Genomic DNA, 11,685 nt, shown 5'->3' with positions numbered 1-11,685 from the left:
TCTTTTCATACTGAGCATGTATTAGAAAATGTTCCCGTTTAACAACTTCAGTACAGGGCACTTTCACCCCCTTCCTGCCCAGTCAAATTTTCAGCGCTGTCACATTTTGAATGACAATTCCACCATCATGCAACACTGCACCCAAGCAAAAATGTTTTCCCCACAAATAGAGATTTCTTTTGGTGGTATTTGATCACTACTGGGGTTTTTATTTTTTGCGCTACAAATAAAAAAAAAAAAAAGACCTAAAATTTTGAAAAAAACAAAACAAAAAAAAGTTTATTCGTTTCTGTTACCAAACTTTGTAAATAAGTTTTCTCCTTCACTGATAAACGTCACTTCCTGGTTACCATGTGATGATCTGTGATTGGACACAGCTGGTCACATGGTAATGAGCCTACGTCATAGGCTTTTTACCTAGATCAGAGGTGTGGTGTGTCAGACTGACACACCAAACCACGATCACCGCACCCCCGTGGTTTATCCTGCTGGACGTCATATTACGTCCAGTCAGGATAATGCAACCACTTTCCAGCCATCATCTTGCTATATGGCGGGTGGGAATTGGTTAAAGTGGTCTGCGTTTTTTTTTTTTTGTTGTTTTTGTTTTGTTTTTTAACTTAATGCATTCCCTGCATAAATAATAAACACCCTCCTACTTATTACACTCACTCACAAAACACTTAGGGTCCTTTCACACGGGGCGGATCAGTTCTGATCCGCCCCGTGGATATCCGTTTGCTCAGCGGGGATCACTCTGCCGATCCCCGCTGAGCATGGAGATGACAGGTCTGTCTCTGCACACTGCGCAGGGACGGACCTGTCACAGCGCCGCTCTCCCCTATGGGAGATCGGATGACGACGGACCGCAGTGCCCGTCGTCACCCGATCCGATCCGCAGACGGATGGAAAAATAGCTTTTTCCTCCGTCACGCTTTTTCGGATCGGAGCGGGTCGGATGTCAGCGGACATGTCACCGCTGACATCCGACGCTCCATAGAGCTCTATGGAGCACCCGTTCAGGTCCGCCTGAAAAACTGACAGGCGGGCCTGAACGGGACGTCAGTGTGAAAGGGGCCTTACTTGACACTTCTGAAGTTCCTTCTGGCCCTAGGTGTCATAGCCCTGGTCCTTGCTGCAGAATTGTTTTTAGGGGTTCCACGTCAATCTGTTCACTGTTCCAAAACCCAAACACTGAATGTCTTCACTTGGGTGCTCATTCTGGATGGAATCCACCAGAACTGTCATTGCCTCCATTCAACAGGGAAACTTACCTACATCCCCATCTTTACAGCACACCAGAGTTTTCTGAGCTTTACTATAGGACCACTGTAGTACCAGTCTTGTGGCATCCCCATTGTGGTATACTTAAGCTGGCACAGCAAAAATGTTGGAAAAAAGGTTTGTTGATAAGCAGATGTAGCCGCTGATCAGTGTATTTTGACAGCGGATATAGTGGCACGGGGGGAAGGATTTCTCCATCCACCTCGCTTTTGTAGTTGGGGATATCCCTTAAATTTTTTTCATTCAGCTATGTTCCTGTGTCCCTCCAATGTATGAGAGAGACCATAGGATTTTTTCACTCGCTGTAAATAGTTTTTCTTGCACTTCCTTGAAAGACATAGGTGTGTTTGATCATCCTCTCTGGACTGCTTTACAAAAAAAAAAAATGAAGGAATGTTGGTGAGAGGGTTTATACTGTGGGTCAGCCTACAGGTTTTTTTTTTTTTTTGTTTGACAGTGTCCAACCTTTTGAGTTGTAAAGATTTCCTCTGGTCTCCACAAAAAAGAGAAAAAAAAAAAAAAAAGCTTTTAACAAAGCAGCAAACACTGATTTTAGAGTTTTGGGCCTAGAGTAGTAAGTGGTTGAATCGTGTTTTTCCACCTATGCTCAACAAAATAAGAATCAACATTAGTTCAAAACGGACCACAAAAAAAATACACAGGTCAAGCCAGAGAGGATGAAACACTTTGGGGAACATTTATCAAATTAGTGACACAATATAAATAAGAAAACCAAATAGAATCTGCACAATTATGTCTGCTGGTGAAAGGACAGCAAGCCAATACTGACAATTTTTCCACTACACCCGACCAAGATATCAACCATAGATAATCAGTGTGGTGTTATAAACGTGTACAAAATCGCGTAAATCAATACATATCTCCTATGCATAAATGATCGTCTAAGTCACCTATATACAGTGGATATAAAAAGTTTACACACCCCTGTTAAAATGTCAGGTTTCCGTGATGTTAAAAAAAAATTAGTCAAACATAAATAATTTCAGAACTTTCCACCTTTAATGTGACCTATAAACTGCACAACTCAGTTGAAAAACAAACGCAAATCTTTTTGGGGGGTAAAAATGAAAATATAGTTGCATAAGTGTGCAAACCCTCTTATAACTGGGGCTGTAGCTGTGTTCAGAATTAAACAATCACTTTCAAACTCATGTTAAATAGGAGTCAGTCACACCTGCCATCATTTAAATTGCCTCTGATAAACCCCAAATAAAGTTCAGCTGTTCTAATAGGTCCTTCCTGGCATTTTCTTATTCGCATCCTACAGCAACAGCCATGATCTGCAGAGAGCTTCCAAAGCATCAGAGAAATCTCATTGTTAAAAGGTATCAGTCAGGAGAGAAGGGTACAAAAGAGTTTTTCAAGGCATTAAATATACCATGGAAGACAGTCATCAAGTGGAGAAAATATGGCACAACAGTAACCTTACCAAGAATTGGCGCACCAATTGATGAGAAGAAAACTGGTCAAGGAGGCTGCCAAGGGGCCTACAGCAACATTGTAGGAGCTGCAGGAATATCTGGCAAGTACTGGCTGTGTGGTACATGTGACAACAATCTCCCGTATTCATCATATGTCTTGGTTATGGGATAGAGTGGCAACCTTTTCTTAAAACACGTCTGAGGTCTCCCAAAAACATGTGGGAAAATCTGTTCTGGTCTGATAGAAGCAAGGTTCAACTTTTTGGCCATAATTCCAAAAGATTTGTTTGGCGCAAAAACACTGCACATTACGAAAAGAATACCATACCCACAGTGAAGCATGGTGGTGGCAACATCATACTTTGGTGCTGGAACAGGGGCCTTAAGGTAGAGGAAATTATGAACAGTTCCAAATACCAAAAAAAACCTTCAGGCTTCTGCTAGAAATCTGCACATGAACAGGAACTTCATCTTTCAGCATTACAACGACCCAAAGCATACATCCAAATCAACAAAGGAATGGCTTCACCAGAAGAAGATTAAAGTTTTGGAATGGCCCAGTCAGAGCCCAGACCTGACAGATTGAAAATGTGTGGGATGATCGGAAGAGGGCTGTGCATAGAAGATGCCCTCCTATGTTTTTCCCAAGAAGAGTGGGCAAATATTGCTAAGTCAAGATGTGCCATGCTGATGGACTCGTACCCAAAAAGACTGGGTGCTGTAATAAAATTAAAAGGTGCTTCAGCAAAGTATTAGTTTAAGGGTGTGCACACTTATGCAACCATATTCTTTTGTTTTTACTTCCCTCCACCTAAAAGATTTTGTTTGTTCAACTGAGTTGTACAGTTTATAGGTCACATTAAAGGTGGAAAAGTTCTGAAATGATTTATCTTTGTCTCATTTTTTTACATCACAGAAACCTGACATTTTAACAGGAGTGTGTAGACTTTTTATATCCACTGTATATAAATAAAACAAAACTTTAAATATATGCAAAAAATAAGATGTAAAAATATAAAAAAATGTATAACGTGTTCCAGTATTACTTTTGAAATCCATATTAAGAAAGTGGAAATCCATTGACAAAATTCTCTTAGTCCTTTTAGGACGATGTACGTAAGGCAGAGCTCTTGTGCTAATGATGTCATCACACTTTGATTAGTCTGGGAGCTGTAGTCCAAGATTGCTCGCCAGTCCTGCTGTGACATTTCTTTGCAATACTCGGTGGATTTTTAATCGTGCTGAAAGTCCATTTTATTTATGGATGTTTTTAATCTCGACATTCTCTCACAATAAATAATACCGTGAGCACTATTCCATTCTCAATCACTGGAGCCTGTTTTGGGGTACTGAACCAGGGGAGAAATTCTATTACCAGTTTAACCCTTCATGGGAAACTAGACTCTAAGACCTCATATTACCCAGGTTGTTTTATTAACCACATAAGCTCCGGACCATTTGGCTGGCCAAAGACCAGAGCACATTTTGCGATTCGGCACTGCGCCGCTTTAACTGACAAATTGCGCGGTCATGCTACATGGCTCCCAAACAAAATGTACGTCCCCTTTCTCCCACAAATAGAGCTTTCTTTTGGTGGTATTTGATCACCTCTGTGGTTTTTATTTTTATCGCTATAAACAAAAATAGAGCGACAATTTTGAAAAAAAGCATTATTTTTTTTTCTTTTTGCAATAATAAATAGCCCCAAAAAATATATAAAGAAACATTTTTTTCCCTCAGTTTAGGCCGATATGTATTCTACATATTTTTTGGTAAAAAAAAAAAAAGCGTTTGATTGCTTTGCGCAAAGGTTATAGTGTCTACAAAATAGGGGTTTTATGGCATTTTTATAAAAAAAATAATTATACTAGCAATGGTGGCGATCTGTGATTTATTTATTTTTTTTCTTATTGTGATTGCGACATTATGGCTGACACATCGGACAATTTTGACACATTTTTTGGACCATTGTAATTTTTACAGCAATCAGTGCTATAAAATTGCACTGATTACTGTAAGGCTGGATTCACACCTATGTATTTTTAGTGCATTTTGCAGATTTGTACTACAGTCCATTCCCCATGGTTTCCTATGGAACACATTCTGTTGTGCAAAAAGCACAAAAAATGCATAGGTGTGCATCCAGCCTAAAAATTACACTGGCAGTGAAGGGGTTAACCACTAGCTGGCTAGGAAGGGGTTAAGTCCGAAGAAACAAGGTCTTGCCTGTAACGCTTCTCTTTTTAGAGAGCTGGACTCTGGAATCCAGTACTTTTTGGTATTAAGGCCATAAAGTTTAACTGGCGCTGGTGCTATTATAGGTCCAGGATTGTGGGTTTCCTCAAGGATCCCCAGCTCCTGAAGGTTTAACGGAACCCACCGTGAAGGATGAAGATTGGGTCTGCTGGTTTACAGCAGAAAACCCTGCTGCGGGAAAGGTAAGTGGAGTTTTCTAAGATTTTTTTTAATTTCCTATTGACTCCTTTAAATTTTGTAAGTGTTGTCATGTCTATGTGTCACCACTGGGGGCTGTATTGAGCACTTACCATCTCATGCCTCTCAGCCCAAGTTGTGTCTAGGAAGCAGCAGACCTCCAGTAAGTCTGAGGGCATTCCCTCTCCCCACCAGATGCCCCCCTGTGGTGTTTTTTCTTCCCCTCTTCTCTGGGAAAGAGTGTCACAAGAATCAAAAACTTCACGAACTGCAAACTGCTCGGCGACTTCCAGACCTCCTTCACCATTCCTCCTTCCACCCTGTGGAGCCTGTAGGATCAGAAGCCCACGCTCACGTGGGAAAGAGTTCTTTTTAAAAAAAGGGGGGGGAGCTGTAGGCGATGGGGGATGCCCTTCATTGTCCAGCATGGGAGGGTATGTTTTAAAAGGCACCATTTGTGCTGTTACATGCTGCTGGATAGGGACAAGATCAAAGGGGGCATATAAAAGGTTTGGTGACAGGCATTCCGTTTGACACATTTACTACTGCATCAGGCTGAGCATTAATAGCAACGACGGGGCTGAACTATTGCTTAAGCAGTGTGGATGCCTTCCTTCTGGTAGTACCTCTGATTTGTGCATTGAGCTATGAGCAGAACGAGGGGTAAAACACCTCAAAGGGCTATAGAAAGACTTTTACAGTCACACACAAACCTAGAACTATCTAAAAAAAGATGGCATCCTCCCCTGAGACTAATATGGCTGAGTGAGCCATCAGGAGGGGCAAGTGTTGCAGCTGCTCTTAAAACTACAACCCCTGTGTATATTACTAAGGAGGATTTTTCTTCAACCATTTTAAGCTTGGGGCAAAAAATTTACTTTAATTGCATCCCAGAGTAGGACTAAGTGCAGCAGGTCCTTCTCTATTGCTCAGGACCCTCTTGCTGAGGAACAAGGAGTGAGAGATGGCAAATTTCTTTCAAAGGACCAGGAAAAGGCTGAAGTCTCTTCCGAAGAACCTGATACGGAAGTGTCAGGTTTGCAGGAAAGATTGTTGGTACAATCTCTCACTGAATTGGTCCGCTTCACATTTTTACTTCCAATAACGCAGTCAGTCAATGAGCCCACTTCTGGTTTGGGTTCACTAAAGCCTCCCCAATCTGTTCATTCTTTTCCTATCCATTCATGGCTAAGGAAGCTAATGTTTATCTGGGTGCTCCCACTCAGAATAAATTTTTTTTTTCCTCCGAAAATGTTTTCAATACTTTATCCTATGGAGGAAGAGTTTTATAATAAATGGGGAATCCCAGCAATTGACGCTGCCATATCCTCTGTAACTAAAAACCTGACTTGTCCAGTAGACAATGCTCATATGCTAAAGGATCCCACGGATAAGAAGTTGGAGTTCCTTTTTAAAAATATTTTGCTCACATTTTCAGTCCTTGAACCTGCACTCGCAACGATCAGAGTATCTGAGTCCTTAAAGGACCAGTTTATAGAGGTACTCGGTTATTCCTGATCAGCAGGCCAAGAAGCCTCGTGTTTTACAGTCGACGCTATGAAAGATATCAGAAGCCTTGTGTTTTACAGTAGACGCTATGAAAGATAGGGCACTGCTTTAATTTAACTGACAATCGCATGGTCATCAAATGCTGTACACACAAAATGTGTCTCTTTTTTTTTTTTCCAACAAATCCTTATTTGGTGATATTTGATCACCTCCTGCATTTTTTTATGCAATAAACAATACTGTCACTTTTGAAATAAATATATATATATATATTACGTTCTGCTATAAAACACATCTAATTTTTTTTTTATTGCATTTCTTCATAAATTTAGGCGATATGTATTCTGCTATAAATATTTTTAGTAAAGAAAAAAAATCCCAATAAGTGTATATTGATTGGCTTGTGCAAAAGTTATAGCGTCTACAAACTATGAAGATATATACTGGAATTTTTATTTTAATACTAGTAATGGTAATCAGCGACTGTAATATTGTGGTTGACAATCTGAAAACATTTGACACTGCGAACCAGTGACACTAATACAGTGATCAGTGCTAAAATATGCACTGTCACTGTACTAATGACACTGGCTGGGAAGGGGTTAAATATCTAGGGCGATCAAAGGGTTACCCCTGTGCCTGGCCTGTCTTTTTTGTGAAATCTGTTGGGTGCTTTTGCTAAGGAATGTGATGGGTTTTATTCCCTGACTTGCCTTGATTACATAGGCTCCTTTTTATGTCTGCCTGACGATCGGCAGGTGCTGGCAGACAACCATTGCCCAGCACCCACTGATCTGCTTCTGCTGTGAATAGGCAGAAGTGAAGAATCAGGCAGTCCTTGCGTGGTTAGAGCAGTTTATTGATATTTACTTATTTGTACTCTGTATTCCAAAAGCAGTTTTTTGGGGGGGTTTTTTTAACGTTTCCAGCAACAGAGGACTAGAAGCTCCCCTGCTTATGTTTGCCTGCAGACATGTAATAAGCTGAGTCATGTGACCGCTGTATATCGATTAGGAAAAAGGTACTTAGATGTTTTATTGTTATTAAAATAATTGCAATGTCATCAGCCGTACACAGAAATAGAAGGGACAATGTAAATGAAACAGTGTGTGTTTAGTATCACTTTAAAATATTATTGTTTCCGAATGATTGAAGGTCAAATACTGGGTTATAGTTTGCAATTTCCATAACAAACCGGCATCTTTAGCAGGAAACATAGGGGGTTATTTACTAAAGGAAAATCTACTTTGCACTGCAAGTGCATTTAGATAGTAAAGTCACTGTAGATCCAAGGGGGACATGCAAGGAAAGTTAAAAAACAGCATTTTAGCTTGCACATGATTAGATGATAAAATCAGCAGAGCTTCCACTCATTTTGGATCTACCCCTTTAATTTAGAGCAACTGCACTTCCAAGTGGATTTGCCGTTTCGTAAATAACCCCCATGGTGTAGATGTGGTATCAACTCCAGTTGAAGTCCCCTTTGGCACAAAATTTCCTTGATAGGACCTTTGTTCTACCTAAGTCTTCTTGCTGTTATGGAGCCTTGTTTGATCAGCACATGGCTATGTTGTTTCATTTCTTGTAAGTTGTAAAAAAAAAAAAAAATGTCCTGGTTGATTAAGAGTTAATTTCCTGTGCACATAATAAAAACTTTCCTCTGCTGCAGCTCTCTCACTTGCAAATCTGCCTTACAGGGAATGCAAACCATAAGATAGCTACTATGTTACTTGTTTGTTGTTTTGCCTTAAAATGTTACATTGAATTCTCAGAGATTGTCAGAGTGATCATTCAGTGAAGAAGGCTTCTGACTAGCTCCCAGTTATAGGATCTCATGGGCTTTGCACAGTAGCTGAGCAGAAGGAGATAAGAATGTGCAGGACATACGAGTCTTATGTGTACAGAGGAGGGGGTCTTATGGACTTTTGTAAGATGTTCAAGGTAGGCAACTGGTTATCATTTATATCCTCTGAAATCTTACCAAGCCCTACCCATGGTTTCCTGAAGAATCTCTAGTAATTTTCCTGTATGAAAGTTAACCTGTTCTGTACTGCAGGTACAGTATTTTGGTACAGTATGGGGAAGCAGTGACTTCTGTTCGAGAGTTGACCTTACATCAGGTTGACTTAGAACAACATTTGGAGGGTACAGGATGGTGCAGGGGATGACAGTTTCAGGAGTTTCTGGAAACATATGTGAAAGTGCATCTGCCTTCCCATTCTTGGACCCTGGGCAATGCGTGAGATGGAAGTTAAACCTTGAGAAGAATAAGGCTCATCAAACCTGCCGAGGTCTTAGGTGTTTGGATGCAGCAATGCCTTTATGATCTTGTTGTTGGGATAAGACAGCCCCTGCATACAGCAGAGCTGGATCTGGGTGCTGCAGAACAGGAACAGATGTAAACAAGGCCTTTAATATATCGAAAGCCAATTGAGCTTCCTGGAACCATTGAAAACGGGTGTGTTGGTGGGTCAGCTGAGTCTGGGAAATTATGATAGAAAAGTCTCTAATAAATCTTCGATAGAAATTAGCCAACCCCACGAATCTTTGGATGCCCTTTTTTTTTTATCAGTGGTCGCTGGATGGCAGATACCTTCTGAAGGTCCATGGCCACTCCATCTGTGGAAATGATTAGGCCCAGGAATTGTATGGATGTCTTTTCAAAATCACACTTCTCTGCTTTTGCATAAAGTCTGTGTTTTCTTAGTGTGGACAGAACCTTTCTAACATGGATTCTGTGCTGGGGCTCATGGTAGCCTCCTTCGAGGCAGTGCCTTATGCCCAGTTCCACACCAGAGTCCTGCAGAAGGAGATCTTGACAAAATGGGACAAGTCTCCATTGTCCCTGGATCGGCAGATCCAGGTGAGCCAGCCAGTCAGGGACTCCCTGATATGGTGGTTGAGGTCCCCGGAGATTCAGTCTGGAAAATCGTTCCTTCCTCTAACATGGACGGTGATCGCTATGGACACCAGTTTATCCGGCTGGGGTGGAGTGATGGGGGATTCAGTCGGCTCAGGGCCTCTGGTCGATGGAAGAATCCAAGTTGCCGATCAATCTCCTCTAATTGAGAGCGATCAGGTTGTGCCTCCACACGTGGTCGATGACCCTCCAAGGGTGTCCGATCAGAATACAGTCAGACAACGCCACGGCTGTGGCGTACATAAATCACCAAGGAGGAACAAGAAGCTCAGCCGCTGCTCGGGAGGTTGCTCAAATACTTTGGTGGGCAGAGCGACATGTACCGGCCCTGTCGGCCATTTACATCCCAGGGGTGGAAAATTGGCAGGCAGACTGAGTCAACAGATGCTGGACCCAGGAGAATGGGCATTGCATCCAGAGGTGTTCAGGCTGCTGTGCCTGAGGTGGGGCACACCAGCTGTGGATCTACTGGCCTCCTGTCTCAATCGGAAGGTACAGAGATTTTAGTCCAGGACCAGAGATCCATGGGCAGACACGCTGGTGGCTCCGTGGGCTCAGTACCAGCTGATCTACGCCTTTCCTCCGCTGAAACTGTTGCCACGTCTGCTTCACAGAGTGGAAGCCGAGGGGATTCCAGTAATCCTGATTGCCCCAGATTGGCCTCAGCGGGCCTGGTACGCAGACCTGGTGCGCCTGGTGGCAGACGCTCCCTGGTGACTGCCGTTGAGAGAGGACCTCCTATCGCAAGGTCCAATCCTTCACCCTGCTTTACCATCGCTGGCTTTAACGGCCTGGCTGTTGAAAGCCAGGTATTGAGGAACCGGGGTCTGTCGGACTCGGTGATTCCAACTATGCTGAGGGCAAGGAAATCTTCTTCCAGGAAGATATACCATCGTTTGGAAGGCCTATATCTCCATGTGTGAGGGGAAGGGGTGGCATCCGCGCTCCTTCTCTATATCCAGGATCCTGCTGTTTCTTCAGCAAGGTGTAGACCAGAGGTTGGTGTTGAGCACCATCAAGGGGAAAATTTCAGCTCTGGCTGTCTTTTTTTCAATGACCCCTGGCGTTTCACTCATTAGTGAGTGCCTTTGTGCAGGGGGTGCAACATGTAGTCCCTCCGGTGCGTCCTCCGTTACCTCCATGGGATTTGAACCTGGTGTTGTCGGCGCTTCAGAAGCCGCCGTTTGAGAATATTAGGGAGATTCCTCTGCTGACCCTTTCACAGAAGGTGGCCATCACATCGGCCAGGAGGGTTTCGGAACTGGCGACCTTGTCCTGCAAGTCGCCTTATCTGGTCATCCACAGGAATAAAGTGGTGCTACATCCGCAACCGTCCTTTCTACCGAACGTGGTTTTGGCTTTTCATATCAATGAGGACATTGTATTGCCATCCTTGTGTCCTAAGCCAAAGCACCCCAAGGAGGTGGCCCTTCATGCTCTCGATGTGGTTAGGGCTCTGAAGGTGTGCTTGTCTGCCACAGCTTCCTTTCGGAAGTCAGAATCACTGTTTCGGTGGCTGGTCATAAGAAGGGCATGGCGGTTTCGTCAGCCACCATTTCCAGGTGGATCAGACAGATTGTGGTCCAAGCCTACGCCATGAAGGGGCAGGTGCCTCCTTTTCCAGTCATGGCCCACTCTACAAGAGCAATCGGAACATCTTGGGCCTTCCGACACCAAGCGTCTGTTGCTCAGGTGTGTAAGGCGGCAACCTGGTCATCTGGCCATACGTTTACCAAGTTCTACAAGGTAGACGTCAGTGCATCGGCTGATGCTGCTTTCGGCCGCAAGGTTTTGCAGGCGGCCGTGTAGTTGCAATTGAGTTTTTTCCTGGTTTTCAAGAAAAACGCAGTACTGTTTTGTTAATACTCTTGCATTACCTCCGCACTGTTGCGGTCTTGGGGTTTCGCTCCTGTTGAGTATATATGCTGGAGTATTTCCACATACTGCTGTTTTTGTGTGGGTTTAGTTTCACTAGTTCCCACTTGCCATGGTGGTTGAAGTTTTTATGCTGTTTTTTCCCACCCCTCGTTTGGCACTGCTTGGGAACGTCCCATTTAGTTACAGAGAGGAGCTGTGTCGGTCGGTGAATATAAGAGA

The sequence above is a fragment of the Lithobates pipiens genome, unplaced genomic scaffold (assembly GCF_037356315.1).
Source record: "Lithobates pipiens isolate NorthernLeopardFrog02 unplaced genomic scaffold, aLitPip1_a1.2 Scaffold_16, whole genome shotgun sequence".
Taxonomy (NCBI): domain Eukaryota; kingdom Metazoa; phylum Chordata; class Amphibia; order Anura; family Ranidae; genus Lithobates; species Lithobates pipiens.
This window is presented reverse-complemented; position numbering follows the sequence as displayed.